General features: G+C 36.6%; 1 protein-coding gene across 2 annotated transcripts in view; it reads right to left on the bottom strand.

Annotated features, from left to right (window-relative positions):
- The window catches only part of LOC105492611 (Rho GTPase activating protein 15), a 628,732-nt gene that overhangs the window by 273,696 nt on the left and 333,138 nt on the right, over positions 1 to 21,898 (bottom strand). The gene's annotated exons all lie outside the window — the stretch shown is intronic.

The following is a 21,898-nucleotide window of genomic DNA, read 5'->3' as shown; positions in this document are numbered from 1 at the left end:
TATACCTGACACAGCTATTATGATATTAAAAAGCACCTCCAGAGCTACAAATGCTTATTGTAATGGGTGCCCTTAGTATATTTATTTTCTCACTCTAGTAACAGGAAGGGGAAACAACTCCCTTTGGATGGACGATGAACATCTACTCCCATTTAGGGCATGGGAACCACAAAAGAAAACCCCCGAATCTTCCAGAATTCAATGGTTTGGATAATATGATCCAAAATTGTGCATCTGCCAGAACATCTCTTTCTGGGGACCTTATTTTGAAATACCTTCTTTTCCTGCCAAACTGCTGTTCTCGTGGTATTCCCATGTTACAATTACATGTTGTTATTATTATTATTTTTTGAAATTTGGAAATGCTGGGACAGCCAACATTTCAGAAATGTTGCTAAAGGAAAGCGTAATCATTATCCTTCAGAAAAGCTATCACAAACAGCTTTCTAGGCTACTTGTTCTCACTGTATTGGTGAGGTTTGACATTGGGATCAACATCGGTGTAGGTAGATAGTTTTGTTAGCAGCTAAGAGCTCTAAACATTTCAATTCAATTCCAAAAGGACCTCAAGGGCAAAGCTGGCAACAGTAGCTTTAGTGCCATCATCTTACCATACTGCAGTATTCAGAGCAGGAAATCAAAGAAAAAATAATGACAAAATAAGGTTATGTCAGGCTCTTAATCCCTAGAGGTTCCAAAACTCTTCTCACACCATCACAGGGATTACATAACAAAGTACTGAATTATCTCCACTCACATTTTCCAACACAAACTTCTTGTATTGGAATTACCCTGCTTAACTACTTTCCAAATTACATAAATAAGAGCACCTTATCCCAAATTGATTGAAAAAAGAAATCAAGTTTATTACATTTATTTCCAGCCTCCTGTTGATTCCTTTCCAGGGCATTCACACTTGTGCTAATTCATGGGGCTGTAATAAATACTGCTTTGCCTTCTCCAGCCTGTGGTTTTAGAGCTCCCAGAACTTTGCACATAACTCCCTGTGTCAGAGTGGGCAGAAAGGGTAAGTTTGGGCTTAATGTACTGTTGGTCATTTAATATCTCTTTTTTTCACTTGCTCAGTGTAAATAGAAGTCATAATTTCAAACCCCAACTTGCAGCCTGAGAAACTAAGTTATTGAAACTTTAAGTGACTTGCTCAAAACACAAATCATGATTAAATCTGGAAATAACTGAAAGAGGGAATGCTGGGCATTTTAACTGCAGTGCTTGGTTTTAACCACTTACTTGCCACTTAGACATTGTGGAAATACAAAATAGACAATTAGATCCATAACAGAAGGGTGTGTATACATCATCTATTCAATGATTAATATTCATGCTATCTACCCATTTAAGGAGAAGTAAAAAATCATACAATGAAAATGTTTACTTTTAGACTGCATCATCAACTTTAAATAGTTAAATCTAACCACATTTTTATATTTTTGATATCAGTCAACAGCTGGCAATCTACTGTCATTCAGTCATAGGAAAATTTCATGGCTATTTTTCTCAGGAATATATGTATCCATGTCTTCTACTTCTAATGCATTTGTCTATGATGTAAATTCTTGTCTTTTCATGTATAGACTTAATTTTTTTATTTTGCTCATAACACATCTTAGGTGTATCTACATTGATAACGTATTTCTATAGTGGAAGGCAGGGTGTTTTGTTTAAACTCTTTTCGTTATAGCATTTAGCATAGCTTTGGGTTTCATAGTGAGTACTTTTAATGGTAGTAATGATGATTGATGATAACTTCAATCCCATACTGCAAATATTAAGTACACCATCACAATGTTTAATTTCCCTTCCACTATAGATTTATCTGGTTTCTTTTTATAAGCCAGAGTTTAATGACTTTCGTGTGTGTGTGTGTGTCACAGGTTATGAAAATACTACATTTTCAGAAAAACAATAAAAAGAGAGAAAATATACCTAAACAGCAAAGCCTATCTTGTATGTAGAGAAACACAATGACTTTTTTTTTTCCTGAAACAGAATGAGATACAGTGTAAAATGTAAAGATTCAGATCATTTAGACATTCTTCTATTGACTATATATTTTAACTTGGCTTCTTATGACTTGATATAGTGTCAGTAAAACTTTGTCACTTGAGAGCTGTTCAGAACTTTGATAAATTTGCTAATAAAGTAAGTGGTTATTGAGCTAAGGCAGTAGCTGATTTTGAAAGCTGAATTACTAAAAAAAAAAAAAAAAAAAAGAAGAAGAAAATAACATAGGGCATCAATCCACACAAAGGGCACTGTGAAGCAGAAATATGTTTTCCATGAAGAAAGATTGTATATTAAATACAGGAATACGGGTTCTCTTCTAGTGATGGAAAACAGGCCACAGCCAAATCAAATGAGAAGAGCCTTAAATATAAATGTGAACATCAGTCCATAAAAGGGAAAAAAAACCCAAAATCAGAAGACTTGTAGGCTTGGTAATTCCACCAGAGAGGTAATAGCCTCTGCCTTCTAGGAAATTAACACTTAGATTTCTGCAAAAAAGTAAGTCAAGTTGGAGAATAAAATACATGCATATATAAGAGTATTGGATATTTTAGTATGGATATACGGACTCAGATTCTGAACCATCATTAGCAGTATTTCAGTTGGGTGACATTTAAATATTCTCTCCATGTATACATACATAGTAAGAGCTACCACTGTATATCATATGTGTGTATGTTTGCACATTTGTGAAAATGCCTGTAAAGATACATTCTCAGCAGGTATAGAGGGGAGTAACATATAGTAACTTTGAGGCTTCTTTTTTAAATCTCTAAATTCCTGGCCTTGTGTGTGTTACAATGTATTCTTAGTAAATAATATGCTATAATGTATACTTAATTTTCTAAACAAAATTTTCAGCCAGGACAGAAAAACATATATGACGAGTCCAGGTAGTTTGAGAAATGTCTGAAAACCAAATTATCAATAGTTAAGAAGTGGGAAAATGTTTCTTAGATTATAAGTTATATATAATTCTTCTAAAATAGTCTTAATTTCTACTTTCGCTAGACAATTGGATTATTCTAATGTCATATTTATTAATGACTACTATTTTGAAGTTATTTACTATATCATAAGGAATTTACTAAGCACATTAGATCTCATTTAATCCTTATCAATATGGTAGGTTCCATTATTATCCATTTTACCAATTAGAAATCTGAGGTTCAGAGAAGTTAAGCCATGTAGCAAATCAGTGGCAGAGCCAGAACTCAGGTGGTATCTGATTCCTGCCCTAAGGCCTGCCTGTCCATCTGTGTGGCAATACTGTCAGTGTGTGTAAGGACATAGAGAGACGGTAATGTCCCCCACCCCCTTGCCTTACCATACTCAAGTACTTGCAACCTAAGGTCTTAAATCATCTTCTTTACATGAACTGATTACTGAAACTATCCATGTGGTATGTATTATCGTAGGGCTGAGAGGGAAAAAGAGTCATCTTAGATGAGATGAGTGAATCATGGGACAACAGTGGAGCTGGTGGCTGAATACTCTCTGGATTGCCAATGAGAACAGTTGAAAAACATATCTGCGTAGGACAGAACTGTAACCACCATGGACATGAATTGAGTTCTGCCACAAGGATGCATACTGGGCAGAAGGCAATTCACTCACCATGCTCCAGATTGCTCTATGCAGCAAGACAACCATGAACACAGGAGAGATGTAGGTGGGAACTGGGGGTTCCTTTCAGGCAGAAATAGCTAGCAACCTAGCTGTGTCTTTCCATTTTACCCCTGCCCTCACACAATCTTTTTCAGACTCACACTTAGCCCACAACAGTGTAAGTGAACATATTCACTTCTGCAAACTCCTTAGTTCTTCTCTCACCCAAACTGGGAAATCCCATTCTTCTCTATGCCTATCCCCAGAGCTCAGAGGCTTGTTTTGTTCCTGGTTGCTTCACAGGAACTGAGTGTAAGAATTCAGGATCAGGACTTGAGGAAAAGCAGATAAGAACCATTGATATGCTTCCTTCCAATTGCTAGTGCCTTGCCTTGCCCTTCCCTTCCCTTTTACTCCTCTCCTCTCCTCTCCTCTCCTCTCCTCTCCTCTCCTCTCCTCTCCTTTCCTTCTTTCTTGTGTGTTCCTTTCTCTCCTACCCATTCTTTGTCTTTTGAATAATATAGGCTTTGGATTTTGAATTCCAACTCTGTCACTTAACGTTGTATCTTATTCAAGCTACGTTAGTTTTTTGTGCCTCTATTATATCATCTGTTAGTTGGGGATAATAATGTCTATGGCAAGGATTTTTGTGTATGTTAAATGCTCTGATATAGGAAGAACATCCAGCTCCATGTCTAAGGTATAATACAGATGTGGTTAACAGAAGCAATTATTATTAATCTTAATAGATTAATATTAATGATTAAAATAGGATTAATAATTAAAATATGATAGGCATCCTGCATCATCATCAACTCTGTAATAATCAGTAAGTTTACACAACAGGTGTATAAAAAGGACCCTTCTCAGCCTCCACCCCACTGTCTCCCACTTTTTCAACATTTACTGAGCATTCACTATGCATCTGTTATTATTAGATTAGACCCTTAGCTGCTGTATGTGTGTGTGTGTATGAGAGTGTGTGTGTGTGTGTGTGTGCGCGTGAGCGTGTGTGTGTGTGTGAATGATTTGGCTCTCATTAAAAAAATGCTTGTATACTTTCCCAAGAGTTACCTGTGATTAATTTCTGCCAGGTGGAGTGTATTTCAAGACTTTGAACATGTGTTAAAATCATTGGGTTTTGAAGAACTATCCATTAACGACTTTCTGAACTGTGACAATGGATACTGACAGGGCTTGTCAGACTAAACCACTATTGATTGGTTCACATCATGTGTATAGCAAAACCAATTTCTTTCAAGTGCTTCTTCCTAACTGAAATACATTATTGCAGCCTTCCTCTCTGTTTATTATAACACCCAAGCTCATCGCATGTAACACATCCAGCAAAAAGGTTTCACAATGAAGCAGCAAACAGCAACACAGAAAGGAGTGAAAGTACTTAGCAATCCAAATACTCTTGTACTGTAAGTTGCTATTTGTTTGCAAAATATTGATTCCTTGCAGAATCTTTGTTTTTATTTTATAATCCTCTTGAATAAGGAAAGATCATGGACTAACAGAGCTTTGCTATTGTTTAATGACCCCGTGACTCTCATGGTTTCTACTCCGGAAAGAAACTATTTGAAGTATTGTGTGTATGTTTAAGTTGTGGGAAAGAAAGTGTTTATGTTGGGTCAGTGCTCTCCTACCCATAAACACATACAGCTCCACACACACAAATACATAGGGTTGAGTCTTTTCCCAAACCTAAGAATGTTTTCTTCATTGTGCGACTTAAGCCAACTTTGGGCATATGCTACATATTGTACAGTTTTGTTATTAATTTGAATTTGCATTGTGCCTTTCTTCCCAAGGGGACACATTTCTTACCGAAACAGTACTCTTACATAACAAAGAGCATTCTCACAATACCCCCATGAGTAGGAAGAATTCCAGATTTATTTTGTTTTACTTGAAAATATTATTATTAAACCCGTTTCAAAGAAGTCCTTTCCACAAGTACTAGGGGATCATACCTCAGGCTTCTTGGAGTGTTTCAGAAGGACCCCAGAGCCCAAAGAACCTTCAGCAATAGTTTTTATCCTTTAAGAAGCCCCAAGTTTGCTGTATACAAGTGCCTGGAAAAAGCAGAGTATTCCTAAATTCTGAGGGTAATTCTCAGGGTAGTCCTGAAATTGGCACCCCTCTAAAAATGATTTTTTTCTAGCTCACATGAGTCACTTTTGATAAAAACAGGGCAGACTCTTGGTTAACTCCACCAATGCTTTAATTAAATCTGATGTGCTGCTGCCAGTTTCTCTCCCATTCTGAGCATGCCTTGCAATTTAAAGAAAAATAAATTGCTTAGGGGGCTGGCAAATGCGATCGAGAAAAATGTATCATCCTTCAAAGCCCCTCTGAAACTGCAGAGTTCCAAGTTTACTTGAACGTTCTAGACAATGATTTCTTCTGAAATAAGTATTGAGTCTTGTCTCTAGCTCCAAGCTATGGCCCAGGAGGATGGCTGCTCTGGGCACCCTGGGCTATGCCCTTCCTCTGGCTTCACCCCTTTGCATGGCCTTCTTACCCTCACATTCCCCAGCTGTAAGACAAGTTCCTGGCTTGGGGCCCATGCTTTTGGCACCCTCTGTAGGGCGCACTGTGTCTTGAGGAACAGTTGGTTGTCAGAGTGGTAGCCTCCCTTGCCTTTTTCGGGACATCAAATATTAGGAAATGTCAGGCCAGAGTCAGTGAGTCTCTCACAGAATAGTTTTGTTGGGACAGAACCCTCTATTAAAAGCATCATTTTGACTTAAGATTCAAGCTATTTGCTCCAAAATGTGCGTGCAAAGCACTGACGCCCTCCCCCACAGGAAGTGTATTGAAAATGCAAGGGGTGCTCTGAGCAGATTTGAGGACACAGTATGTCGTCTACGGCTAAGTGATCAGGGATAGTGGGGCGGTTTGTCCTCACAAATGCTGACAGACAGCTGCAGTTTGCAGCTGGCAGGGAGCTTATGCTCACTAAACAAAGATCTAGCTGGAGCCCGGTGAATACTTGGCTCTATTGCAATAATCATAATTCATAACATACATTTCTAAAGAAGGAGAGAAAACCAGGAAAAGTCCCACAAAGATCCACATCATTCTGACACTTGATGTGGTCTGGATATAGGTTGTTTTATGTGTTGTCCATTTTGAAATCCCTCTGGGGTTCTGCATGGTGACAGTGGTCACCATGTGTGAGACAAATGGAACTACTTTCTGCTTCCAGCCACCCTTTCGGATTAACTCTTCCTTTCATTAAAAAATGGTGATAGGAGATTTACTTACTGCCAAACTCCAGTGTTATCCCAAATATTTTACTTCTTTCTTAAATGAGTTAATTGTAATCAAATTGCCAAGCTTTTTCTGTTGTTGACCGTTAGATAACCCCATTCTTGGGCACAGTTCATGTTGGAGTCTCAGAAACATGAAATATTAAATCTGGAGGGAACTTGAGAGAGCGTACAGTGAATGAGCCTAGCTTTTCAGATGAAGAAAAAGATGCCCAAATTGTTTAAGTCATTTGGTTAAGGCCACGCAGTAAGAAATAGAGTAAAGGTTCAATCCAAATTTCTTAATCACTATTTCTGGTTTTCTGTCAGCACCTCTCTATGCCTCTCTAATCTCACATTTAATTTTAGAGAAACACTGTTCCTAAATCCAGAAGAATGTTCCAGAGGAGACAGTTCTATTGCTTGAGGTGCCCACTACTGGCCCAGTTCTTCCAGTAACCAGGAATTTCAGATTTGAATCTAAATGCAATAATTGCCATCAATTAATTTTGTTTTATCCTACATTTTTTAGAATTGGGCAGTTTTGAATATAATATGGAAATATATTTAAATTTGTATGCATAATTATGAATAACCTGAAAAATATATGCCCCAAGAGTCGGGGGTGATTACAGTAGCCTTCCTTTTGACATGTAACAATGCTAAGTGTTTTGCTTTTATCCGTTTCTCTAACTTTTGGTAACCTGAAATCTGTAATAGATTATTATTTGGGGTTTTGAGTCTTCCTTTTCCCTGGGGGAAGAGGATTTTGTTGCTGAATGCCAGGACACCCCTACAGATGCAGATGTCACTGAGAAGAGTGCCTGCTGGATATACTTTCCATGTGTTTCAGCCTAAGCTAGGAGGGAATATAGAGGATTGAGCTACGGATGAGAAAATGCATTTCGCCAAATTCCAACCCCTCTGAAACTTGAACTTTTGGACTATTGAACAGGCTGAGATTTTGGTCTTCTTCAGGCTTGTTTACTCTTGACAAAATGGAACTTCTGGTATTGGAAAAGAAATGTCTTTGGGTTTTAAAGGCCTCCAAAAGCTTCTTGAGACATTAAGTACCTCTTACATAAAATAACACAGTGATGATTTAAGACCGGAGAAATTGGAAATGCACAGATTAAATGACCTTTAAAATACACATAGGTTTAAAGTCGAAAGGAAAATGCACTTAGCAAAAAAACATTTGGGATTTATTTCTAAAATATGGCTGGAAACATTAAGCAAACTCAAAATGAGGCAGTGCGCACACATCCTCATTTTGACTTAAAGATCTACTTTAAATAACACAACAGATGTAGTCATCAGCATTTATTCCAACAGGGACACTGTGAATGGTGAGAAAGACATGGTAAGACATGGGTAATAACAAGAACTACTGTCATTGTTGTCCCTTAATCCTCCAAACTGTCAAAGCAGAACCAAGAGTAAAAGAGAAATATTCTGGCAGGATCTGACTCCCTCCCCATTTTTGTCAAGCGGTTCAGTTAGGAAATATCCACCAGGAAATATTTCCTTCACTTAGTCATCAGAAAGAAAGTTTAGCTGTTTGCACTCTGGTACAACAGAAAAAAGAAAAGGCCACCTGTGAACCTTAGTGTGAAAACATGAACAGGTGCTGGGGAATGCAATGGCTAAGGAAAGCAGAGGGGGACAGAAACATGGAGCATGGGGGGGCCCTTACAAAGGAAAATGGAAATTTATTGCTCCATTGCTAGTGAATGGCCAACCAAGAATTTCTCTGGGTCATGTGATGGTTTGACAAAAATATTTTCTTTCTCATTTCATGGCCACAAGAAATAAACTACTGTTGGAATGCAAACTGGAGGTGAGGCTGAAGGTAGGATGAGGTGGGTCTTCATGTTCTAGTTTGGAGTTTAATGGTGGTTCCTACACTGTCATCAAGCTTAGTATGTAGTGGTGACCAATAAAAATGTTTAATAATTGAATAGTATTATCAGAGCAAGATGTGTGGTGGGAAGCACACAGGCTTGTGCATTAAGCAATCTAATTTTGAGTTCTGGGCCTACCAGTTAGCAAGTGTGTGACTTAACTTCCCCAGACCCCAGTCTCCTCATCTGTATAATAAGGATAAAAAGATCTTGGTGCCATGTGGCAAGGATTAAATATTATGATGTATAATATCAGAGTGCTTTATAAATACTCAAGTATATTACAATCCTCTCCTCCCTTCCTCCTCCTCTTAATCATCCCCTCCATCATCATAATTTACAGCTTTCACTAGATTAGCTGAAAAGTGAGTTAAATAGAGATAGTCCTTAGGCTTTGGGAGCTAACAATTAAACCTCACAATACTGATGTGTCTAAACAGAAAGAAGATATGAATAATTTAAGAAACCTGGAATAAGTATATAAAAATTAAATTAAGCTTATATTAATATTAGCTCTCATTAAAGAGCCATGTTCATATTGAATAGGAAGACCCTAGGAATCGCCTGTTGAGACAGTACATTTTCTCACACTTTTAATGCATTGCATACCCAATTCTCCAACTGCATGAATGTTTATTAATTGCAACTTGATAGCAATAAATGTAGTGGCAGTATAAATCTCCCTGGTGAATGCACGGTGTGGGTTACTACTACTGCTTCTGCAAATAATAATAATTTAAAAAATATATATAGAAATCTTTTCTTTTATACAGCTTAATTCAAAATTTATGTCCTGTGTCTGCCCAAACAGAAATGCAGGAGGTCTGATTTGATAAATGTGGAACAATGTTACCTTATATAGTGATAATAATGATCAGAATTGCAACATATGTATATCCCATGCCATGCAGCCTTAGGACACACAATTGTGTGCTTTGATAATCATGGCTAAAACATCTTTTACATATTAAAAAAATGTTAACACTTAACATTTGATTAATTGCAGATGGAATGTCAGTTCTGGGGAGAATCTAAAGTTCTAAGGAAGTATGGTGGGGGGGTAACGGAGAAGGTTAGTGGCAGGAGACCCTTTGCTTTGCTTCTGCAGGCCATAGGGTCATTTCCATCACTTTTCAGATAGATTAGCTCTGAGCAGCAGAGTAAAAGATGGGTCCTCAAAATGAGTGTCTCCTGGGTAAGCATCCAAACCTGTAGATGGAGGTGATTGGTTACACTTCTTGTCAGTCATTCATCCTACTCCAAATAGGTTGGCCTTCCTGCTCTTTCTTGAGCAGATCCTGCCTTAGGTCCTTTGCACATGCTTCTTCCTCTGACCTGAACATTCTTTTCTTAGACATCCACATGGTAACATTCCTCACTTCCTTCAGGCCTGTCCCCAAACATTCCCTCTCCTAGGTTCTTTTTCTACTTAAAATTGTAAGTTTTCCCCACTTAAGAGCCCTCTATCCCCTTTCTTTTCTGTGTATTCATTTTGTTTATGTTTTTACTTTGCTAAGCATCACTATCTGACTAATACGTGTTTTGTTTCTTTTTATAATATCTCTTTTTTTCTCTGCCATTAGAGAGGCTTTCCCAGGGCAGGATTTTTGCCGATTTTTAAATTACTTTGTTTTGTAGAGACTCTAGTCTTAGTACTAGAGACTCTGGTCCCAGATAACCTTTAAGCAAAAAAGTGCTCAGTATGTGTATGTGTGTATACACACATAAAAATAAGTGCATGCTCTCTATGTGTATATACGTGTACATATAGACACACATATATATGTGTACATATATACACACGTAGTGTATATATATGTGTATGTGTGTGTGTATGTATATGTATGTATGTGTGTATACATATATGTATGCGCCAACCTGTTTGGAGTAAGATGAATGGCTGACAAGAAGTGTAATCAATCACCTCCATCTACAGGTTTGGATGCTTACCCAGGAGACACATATATATGTCTGTGTGTATATATATACACACACACACAGGCTACTTGTATGCCATTTCCCAGTTATATATATACACACATAATATGTTTTATATATATTTATATATATATATATAACAAAAGAATATTATGAATTCCTTTTTTAGTGAAATGAAAACTCTTAATCTCTTGTTTCCAATATTTTAAACAATTATGGAAAAGCCCTATGCTCTAAGAAAATAAACCACCTAATGTTTTATGAAGAAGGAAACTGATGATTGGTAATTATCACTAAATGACAGTTTGAGTTTATATACACAACAGGTCTTAGAGGAGATCCAGGCTCTCAGTTCCTTTTTTTTCCCCAAAACCTTGAACATCTAGAAAGAGTTGTAGTATTTTTCTCCTTATTGACCTATTCACAGATACTAGTGCCAAATCATGTAGGGCTCTTTCTTAAAGAAAAATAGAATTCATATATTAAAATTAAAAAAATTAAATATTTTTAAGGATACTTATACATCCATGGATATACTAAAATCATTCTAAGTCATCTTTATCATTGGCAAGGTGAATGGAAGACAAAGGAAAACGTTGTGAAGATAAGAGTCTTGCATGACTAATGACAATAAATATGATGAGGATGATAAAGAGAATTCTCTCTGTATCTGAGAATTACAGAGAGAGAGAAAAAAAGAGAGAGAATGAGACAGATTGAGGTTCTTGGAGAGAGTAGTCCAGCATGTGACTGAGGTCACAGACCCCTAGACCAGCACTTTCCATATAGAAATATAATGTGGGCCACCTATGTAACTTTAAATTTTCTAGTAGCCACATTAAAAAAAATAGTGAGTATTAATTTAGAAAATATATCTCACTCCATCTATCCAAAGAATTATTTCCCCATGGAAGCAATAAAAAATTTGTCAATGAGATATTTTATATCCTTTTCATTGTACTAAGTCTCTGAAATCTTGTGTGTATGTCACACCTAAAGTGGATCTCAATTCAGTCTAGCCACATTTCAAATGCTCAGTGTTCGCATGAGGCTAGTAACATTGTTATTGGATGGTGCAGGTCTAGAGCAAGCCTCTGGGTGTCATGGCCGAACTTGTGCATGTGTCAATACAAATAACTGGCCCACTGGAGCTCACGTGTGGGGCGTGGCTACAGTCGGCACAGTGGCCTGACTCCACGATGGACTCACTATGCCAGTGGGCAGGGGTGTGTAAGAAGAAGAAGTTTTCAAATGTATTTGTATCTCTTGTTGGTAGAGCAGGTCATACAAGTTGCATTTCATTCTTTTATTTGCAATTATTAGGTTTCTGAATTTTAGTATGCCTATTTTCAAGCACTGCTTTGTTGTAGCATGCTACCTGCGAAATTTCACTCATGCTAGTCATCTCCCCATAATTATATTTATACCCAGACTTTAAAATATGTCTGTCATGAGAGAATGGGTCAACTACAGGTTCTCAGGGGTCCTGGGTATTTGAAGTTGATAGTCTGTGTTTGAGACAGTTATAAAGGTTCTAAAGTGGCAGTGCTTATCTGATCCTCTCTCTTATTACACAATATTTTATTCTTGAAAACTCATGGCAAAGTAAAAAAAATATAAATTCTCATAAAGGGTCAGTTTCAGATGATCTATTTTTTAACATAGGAAAGGCTGGACAGGCATTGTCTGATTACAGTACATTCTCCAAATCATGATTTTGGTCTGGGCAGAGAAGTTAGAGAGACACACAGTCAGACATAGTGTCTACTTGACTACAGAACAGATTGGTTTTCTTCAGTTTGAGGTTTGATTTTACTCTTCATGGCCATATATTTAGCTGACTTGACTGCACAATGATTTGAATAGACTACTGATTTTACTCGTATGCCATTTCCCAGTATGAAATCAATTCACATAGTCTCAGCCACAACTTGTTCAAACTCAGAAGTATGTGCACCTCTTAACTTTTACCACACACACACACACACACACACACACACACACACACACACACTCACTCACAAAGAAACCCATAGCAACCTATGGGCTAAGTGAGTTATATTGTGCTGTAATCTCTAGGATTTAATTATAGGGCAAACAATCCTTTATGGCATCAAATACAAGCATAGCAGATTCTGAGAAAGCAGTTTTATTAGTTGAATAGTAATAATCAATATCCATTTCTAAAAGGTTTATGAAACCCTGGAACCAGTTCTGAAAACCACACCCATATTCACCTTATGTTCACAAATGATTTGCAGCTGAAGCTTTCAGTTTCAGCTTTATTTTTTCCACAAATGATTTTGTTCTTATTGAAAATAGTCATCAGAGATCACTTATACATGTTCATTTTTAAAAGTCCCTAAAGGAAAAAAAGTTGACTACAAGCGGAATTCCATTTTAATTTTAAGAATAAGAGCATGTCTTAAATACGACGAGTAAGATGGAAATGTTGCTAGAAAAAAAAAAAAAAACAGAAAAAACTTGTTCCCATTCCCCTTGAAATTTTTAGTGTGTATACAAGTACTTAAAATATAAACTGTGTAGTAATTGATGCTGTGAAGCAATACACAATCAAACAAGGCACCCTGTGGCAGATTGTAAACTTCATGTTTTCCAGCTTTAAGGAAGTAAAGGTCTAATAAACATGAACTTAAACTACAATGAACATACTCAAATCATTGTTAAAAAATAGGTATTTACAACAATAAAGTAGTACGCTATGACAAAGATAGATGAACTAAGCTTAGATCTGTGCAATATAAAAAAGGAAACAATGATTATATAGTACAAATAATTTTGCTGTAATATGACAGGCTAATGACTTAAGTGCCCAATATCGTCATTATGGTTCTGAACTCCATGTGCATTAGCAATAAAGACTCAGTAAAACTACTGTATAATTCATATTTTTACATGAAAATCTTGTTCTTCTTTTAAAATAGTTGTGTCTATAAGATCTATAAGCCTAAATGGAAAAGTTAATAACTTGAATTATGTATTATATCTGCGTTGTGATCTAAAGATATTCTTCAGGAAATTTCTAGTCAATCCTTAGGATGGAAGGAGACGATAGTTTTGGGTGCCTGGGTTTATTTTAGTATTTTTTAAATCAGTAACAAATGCCTATTGGTTATATCGATGCATTAATTTATAGCACATATAATTTCCTGAAGATTATACAACCCCAAACCAAGTACTGTTACATTTGTGATCAATGCATTTTAATTTTCTGGAAAAACCCAAATAATTGAAAGTCTAACAAATACTTAAAATGTTCATCTTTACTCAATATTTGCCACATATGTAACTATTAATTTAACTTTTTCTCAGACAAGGTAAATGAATGGAACACTCATTTCAGAGACTGTAGAGATCGGTAAGCAAACAAAAGACTCCAAAAAAAAAAAAAAAAAAAAAAAAAAAAGCCATGGGGTAATTGAATAGCATGACTAAGCATTATTTCAAGTTTTCATTTTCTCCTTCTTAGATCCCCAGTCTATATATTAGAAATCTTCCCTCTGTCATACTATAATATGAGGGAAAACTGTGCTTAAGAGTATAGCAAGAGTAGGTATTTTCAGGCTGTTGAGCCATGTATCACTAAGCTATTTTTCGAAGAGATGCTGAAAAACATGAGAAATTAAAGATGTTTTTCCTTTATTTTGTCTTTTTAATGCTTGTAAGCGAGCAGCTGTGCCCAATTCTTAGCGTAAAAGGAAAACCATATCAATTTTACTCATTTTTGTGTTTGGAATGAACATGTGATGAGAAGTACATTTTGCCATTACTGAATCAGGAGATGTGACAATAATTGTAATGGGTGTTGTTTCATCTACCTGCTAAACTGGTCCTCTTTACTCAAAACATGGTCTTGTAGGGTGGCATCAACCATCTGGCATCACAGAAAAAGAGTTTTACAAAGAAACTTCTTCGATGTCTAAAAATGATGTGAGGATAGACAAGCCCCTCAAGGGTGTCTGCACAGATGAAAACCACTTACATTTGCAAATGTGTGCACAAAACAGAGGATGGAATTACCCAGAGAATAGCTCCTCTCAATTACCTGCTTTGTGCCTGAATATGCTTGATTTATGAGTATTGGACTAGGAGTTGGGAACTTGAAGAACTAAACCAGAAGACAAAGCCCATCATGTAAAATACTCTTTTCCACTAATACTCTAAACACAATGTATGAATGCTTGGACAAATATATATGCTGATTTATACAACCAACTCTTTTTCCCCATAAGCAGAAATTGAAAAAAAATTCAACCCAAGCTGTCTTTTCCATGAGTCTTGGGAAATTGCATAGTTCTGAAAAAAAAATTGGCTTGATTTTCACAATTTTTTAAAGAAAATGGATATGGAAAGAATAAGATTGTGCCCATAAAAGCCAATTGTTTCCAAACCACATTGTATTGTTTGGCCCAAATAATTTGTCCTCCTATATAGAAGTAGGGAACCATGGCAGATTGAAAATACAGTAGCCAATCAAAATAAAACTTCTCTTCTGGACTAATTTTGCCATCCTAGGGATGTTTGCTGGGACCAAAGCTCACCCCCCTTGCCAATCTGACAAAGGCAAACTACAAAGAACGTGAAAAAAAAAAAAACCATTTTGGAATGCAGGGAAATAAAGAAAGAAATCAGTCTCCATTCTAAACCATTACTGTTCAAGGCATCCATTTGTTGATTGGTAGTGCTGGGGTATCTGCTAAATGAATCTCTGAACAGAGACAGAGTATCCAACCCATGCAAGGGACTTTTTGACTTTTTGGAAGAGAGGAACTAGAGAGGTGATGTGAATTTGGGATTGCAAAAAGTGTCATACCTAAGCACAAATGGAGAAAGTGAAGCAAATTAGAAAGTCACTGATGTTAATATAACAGAAGGTAAACTTTAGTTGATTTTTATTGGCCAAGATGTAAAAAAGTAGTGATGAAAAGAAAAAAAAAACTTATATTTTTTCTTCCTTGATTAGCATCTAAAAGGTAATTATGTTTTCAAATATTTTATGCTTTTTTGCATGTAATATATGCATGTATATATTAGCATTTGGATTCCTAAACTGGAAAAAAATACAAAGCATTACCTTTATGCTAAAATAAATATGACAGATATTTAAAAATACTGCCAGTTACACCCTGAAAATGCAGATATCAACAGAGTAAAGTCCTTCAGTGACTAGATTTGCTGTATTTTCAATAGCCCGTATCTGTAGTATTTAAATGTAAAGATTACAATAATAATCCCTGATTCAAGGACGGTCAAATTCTTAATAGCAAGACCCTTACATTGCTATGATTTAGTGACCTTAGTAAGTGCTGTAGCATTCAGGTCCAGCTGTAAAAGTGAGAGCCAGCCACAGAAATTAGTTTAAAACTGAGAGCAGCGCCCACTATTCCTCTTTTCCTTCTTGTCCTCCCTCTCTTGGTTCTTTTCTCCAGGCTTTTGTTCATCTTAGAGCCTCTGGCTAAAGCTCATTAAAATGTATTTTAAAATGTTAATGGAAAACCAGAGAAAATAAAAAACAGGAGGAGGTTAAGGGGGGAGACCTAAGGAAGAAGGAAAGAAAACAGCAATGAGTTAAAAGGGAGGGATAGTAGAAACATTTTGAGAGTCTGATGGGAGAAAGGCTTTCAGTCTCAACACTTAAAGAGTGAAACAATTTTATTCATGTGAGGAACTATTTTAAAAGAAGGGTTTTTTTTTTGAGTTTAAAAAATAAAACTTGTTATAATAAATATTTGATTGTGAAAATGACATAATTGCCTTATATAAGATGAAAATGATTTTTATGTAAGATAAAGCAAAATTTTCCAATAAAAAGCTTTAAGGGGATGTAGGAATCCAAAGAATAGTGATAGAATTTTAGTATCATGATTACCTACGATAAAGACAAAATTAGAACAAAAAAAATTATGAGGGTACAGCCTATAATAGAAATCTCTGGAAATGTCATTATCCTCCAACACAAACTTCTTGAGATGTTTTGACTATCAGCAAGTAAAGAGGCAAAACTAGGCTTGATTACATCATTTTCACTGCAACAGAAGTTTGTCTTGTCTAGAAATTGTCATAGAAATTTCTGTCATTTATATTTAGTAATATAAATAACTTGTCTGGCAAGACTAAGCATAGTTTTCCAAATTTACATGAATATACAGAGGGTTTATTTATTTATTTATGCTTTTTAAGGCAATGTTTGCCATGTTAATAAGAATTCTTTTTAGGATATGTTGTCATATGTCTTAAATTGCTAATGTAATTTGTTCTGTTTATCCAAGGCTAGACACCTATTTTCCATAAAGTTATTAAATTTTCAGTCTATTCTTTATTTCTATCAAATTATATCTACCTTACTAGGTCACTATTAAAATAAATAAAATAGAATAAAGAATTATTGACCTTGATTCTCTTACCATTAATAAATAGGTTATCTTATTTCTTATAGAAAAATAGCCTATTGTTTCCAAGAGTCTAGAAGTTCTAGCCAAACTGGCTTTGTCATCAGCCTTAGCAAATCAAGGCTAAATGAGTGGTTTTGACTAAAATATAATTGAATTTATAGACATGCCAACAATTACAGGTCACTTTATAATCTTTTTCTTTGGAAAGAGGGTAAGAGGTGGTTGAAAGCAACATTTTACTGTTGAATGGAGATGTCTTCGAGAACAGGAGAATTTAGGGTGTGAATGTTGGATAGGTGTGCCCATCACAGAACGAACTGGGGAGGAGGCGAGTTCATTTTAGTTCCAGTCACTTGACAGCTGTGTGACACTAGGCAAGTGAATGTGCCTGCAATGGCTTTTTAATATGTCAACCTAGCTAGGCTGAACTATATAGCCTAGTCATTCAACCACACACCAGTTTAGGTGGTACTGCGAAGAAATTTTTAGAGGAAATTAAAGTCTCTAACAATCAGACTTTAAGTTAATCATAAGGTATATTATTTTACCAAAGACAAAATTTAGACCAAAAAGGCACTGTACAATCATCCTGAGTTCAACAGAGAAGCAGTACCACTACCGGTAAGATGTAGGATAACTGGATAGATGGTTAGATAGATAAAAAGGTTGCAATTGGACTATTCTGATTTATTATAGACACCCCTATCTATAACACATTTTTTTTTTTTAAGATGGAGTTTTGCTCTTGATTCCCAGGCTGGAGTGCAATGGCATGATCTCGTCTCACTACAACTTCTGCCTCCAGGGTTACAAAGTGATTCTCCTGCCTCAGCCTCCTGAGTACCTGGGATTACAGGTGCCCGCCACTACGCCTGGCTAATTTTTGTGTTTTTAGTAGAGACAGGGTTTCTCCATGTTGGCCAGGCTAGTCCCAAACTTCTGACCTCAGGTGATCCACCCTCCTCGGCCTCCCAAAGTGCTGGGATTACAGGCGTGAGCCACTGCAGCCAGCCTAATATATATATATATATATATATATATATATATATATATATATATATATAAAATATATGTGTGTGTATATATATGTGTGTGTATATATTATATATGTGTGTATATATATTATATATGTGGGTATATATGTGTGTATATATTATACATGTGTCTATATATACATATATACATATATGTGTGTATATATATGTATAAATATATAGGATAGATCAGACTAGGCCAGGTGAGCTATCTAGAAGTGGGCTTATCAGAGTTTTCCAGTATTTTGGTTTCCCAGGCCACACTGGAAGAAGAATAATTGTCTTGGGCCACACATAAAATACACTAACAATAGTTGAGCTAAAATTGAAAAATCACAAACATATAATGTTTTAATAAAGTTTACAAATTGGTGTTGGACTGCATTCAAAGCCATCCTGGGCCACATGAGGACTGGGGGCTGCAGGTTGGACAAGAAAGCCTGGTTTAGATATCCCTAAGCTCAGGGACCCCAAATAGCCTCTGCCTTGGGAGTTCCAGCCTACTTTGTGTCTTCCCTTTCTAACTGCTTTGTTATGAACTTCAGACTCGCATAGCAAGCTCCTGCAATTGGAAAAACCTTTTTATCTATCTGTTTGTCCATCCGTCCATCCGTCAGTCCGTCAGTCCGTCCGTCCGTCCGTCCGTCCATCCATCCATCATCTGACTATATCTTACTAGTAGTACTGCTTCTCTGTTGAACCCAGGGTGATTCTACAATGCCTTTTTGGTCTAACTTTTGTCTTTTGTAAAAGTAGGTTAGGTACAGTCTTAGTTACCTTTCAGCACTCAGTACAAACGGCTTTGATTTTAAGGTGAGCATTCTCTCATATGTGAGACATTTTTGGAGAAGGAAGCTCATCTATTTTATTATCATATCTCCAGTGCATAGGACAGTGTCTAACTTATTGAATGAATAGATGTATGAGATTCTGTAAGTATCTACTGGGAATGTGAGGTGTAGCTAACCCTCAGTAAAACTTTGTGTCTTTTTTCTTTTTGCTATCATGGCATTGCAGAAGACTTAATGGTCAGACATCATTTCTTCTTTGTGGTCTTTTAGTTTTCCTTTTTTTTTTCCCCCAATAGTTAAAAACTGTAAGCTGTCATTTTTGTTGAGGCAAACTCCCACCACAAAAGTAAAATTTTAGAAACAAGTGAACATAACAATTCCCAGCAGAATGGAGATGGCCTGTCAATTCTAGTTTACATTATTTACTTTACACAACCAGCTTTACATATCATGTGCACCTGGTAATAAGTCTATTTTATTGAGACAAGTTCTGGTTCTATTGCCCAGGCTGGAGTGCACAGGCATGACCGTGGCTCACTGTAACCTCCGCCTCCCAGGCTCAAGTCATCCTCCCACCTCAGCCTTGTGAGTAGCTGGGACTACTCCTGTGCACCACCATTCCCGGCTAACTTTTGTATTTTTTGTAGAGATGGGTTTTTGTCATGTTCCCCGGGCTGCTCAAGCAATCAGCCTTACTCTGCTTCCCAAAGTGCTGGGATTACAGGCATGAGCCACAACACCCAACCGATAAGTCTATTTTTAGTGGTGAATCTCCAATCCTATTGGAACTAGTGTTAAGACCTATCTGTTTAATGCACCACACAGAAAAGGGGAATTATATTTACAGACAACTTCAGAAACAGGATTAACCAGCACCTACGGTTTGGCAAAGAATTGAATTTTTCTTGACAGTCAAGGATATCCTTGGTCATGCTGAAGAAAATGGACACTGAAAAATGGTTAATTTTTTTGTCTGTTTAAACATTTTCCTGATAAATTTGCTGTTGTTCTTACACTTATAGATAGATTCCTTTACTTTAGATTGCTTCCTTTTAATGGTGGGAATAAAACCAATTTTCTCGAATGGTGGCAAAGCTAAAATCCTCTAGTGTTTATATTGTTCTTATAACATTTAGCCCAAATGAAGAAATGATACATATCTGTGCTCCCTAAAGTTACCACTAAGTTCAAGGAAATGAAGATTCTACATCACAACTTCACTATCCCACAGTTATGTTCAAAGTGTAAGAGTAGTCTAATAGAATACACCACATCTAAAGAAATTGTTTAAGGATTTTAATTTAAAGGTCGGCTTGAGTCCTTTTTTTCATCTTTTTGTTTTTTGTTTTTTGAGAGAGTCTCATTCTGTAGCCCAGGCTGGAATGCAGTGGTGTGATCTCGGCTCACTGCAACCTCTGTCTCTTGGATTCAAGTGATTCTCCTGCCTCAGCCTCCCGAGTAGCTGGGTTTACAGGCGTGTGCCACCATGCCCAGCTAATTTCTGCATTTTTAGTAGAGACAGGGCACCATGTTGGCCAGGCTGGTCTCGAACTCCTGACCTGAGATGATTCACCCGCTTTGGCCTCTGAAAGTGCTGGGATTACAGCTGTGAGCCACCGTGCCCGGCCGAGTCTTCTAGATGCTCTAAGCAATTTGAAGCCTGAGGAAGGGGCAAACATTTTACTTCAAATTAAAGGAAGGCAGAAGTGGCCTCTGTCCTCAGAACTGATATTGGGTATGTTATTTACATTCCATGTGTCTGTTCCCTTCTGAGAAGAATGGTGAAACTGCCCCTGGAAGTTGCCCGCTCTTCTACTCCAGCATAAAGTTTCTTTCTCTGAATTAAGACATAACAGAGAGAATCAACTGAGGCCATTCATGCCCTGGATTCCTTTCCTAAGATTCCCCTAAAATGGTAATGTTTCAGCTTTCTCTTCATTTTCCTATTTTCTTCTTATCGAAGGGAGGAGGAGTCCCACATGCGTGTTTAAAAGCATCGAAGTTTAGGTAAAGTTTTCCTAGCACATTATATCACTTCTTGGACAAAATCCAACTGAGGGAAAAAATGATATTAAAGAGAATGATAACCCTGATGCAATTACATATCAAGCAGTAAACCACAATTTGTGCTTCATATTTGAGGTCTGGTTAGTATAAAATAAAGATTCTAATTTAACATTATTCAGATACTTTGACTTCTAAATCTTTACATTCCAGCTCTTTGATAAGAAATTATGCTTCCAGTGTCTACATATATATATTTTCCAGATATCTGTCATTTATGCCTTCAGGAATGCAGAGGATAAAATGAAATGAATAAAACTAGTAGTAAAAAATACATATCGTAGTCATATGTCAAGGGCTGGTGAAGTGCGGGGAAAAAAGTTTGTGTGAGCAAACCTGAGAGTTTTGAATTTCAGCAGAGAAGAACCAAATATTCATTGGCAAAACATAGTACACACTTTGTGAGATAAATTTCCACTAATAATCATGCTCATTATCCATTGCAATTGTGCCATATTTTATAGTATTTCTGATGTTGGAAACATTTATTACGGAAAATTTAGAAGACACAGGAAGACTAGAGAAGAAAACTATTAATAAAGTAAACCCATGATGATTACATTACTTAGAGTTGCTGTTGCTACTTTTCTTTTACATCCTGTATTCTTTCACTTATTTAACAGATACTTAATGAGCCCTTACTTTATGCAGGGATGCATCTCTGGCCAAGCAGACCAGTCCTGTTTTAATACTTCACGTCAAACAAGTTTTGTACCCCTCTCCCACTGCTTCACATCATGTATGTTCATTCTAAGTATGCTTCATTCCACAATTTTCTTTGAAAACTTACATTTTCTTGATTACCTATATACCATCATATCGATGCACCATGATTTTTTAAGCAAAGGCCCACTGTTG

Source organism: Macaca nemestrina, chromosome 11, assembly GCF_043159975.1.
Source record: "Macaca nemestrina isolate mMacNem1 chromosome 11, mMacNem.hap1, whole genome shotgun sequence".
NCBI classification, from domain to species: Eukaryota; Metazoa; Chordata; class Mammalia; order Primates; family Cercopithecidae; genus Macaca; species Macaca nemestrina.
Note: the sequence above shows the minus strand (reverse complement) of the source record. Positions and strands in the feature narration are given on the sequence as shown.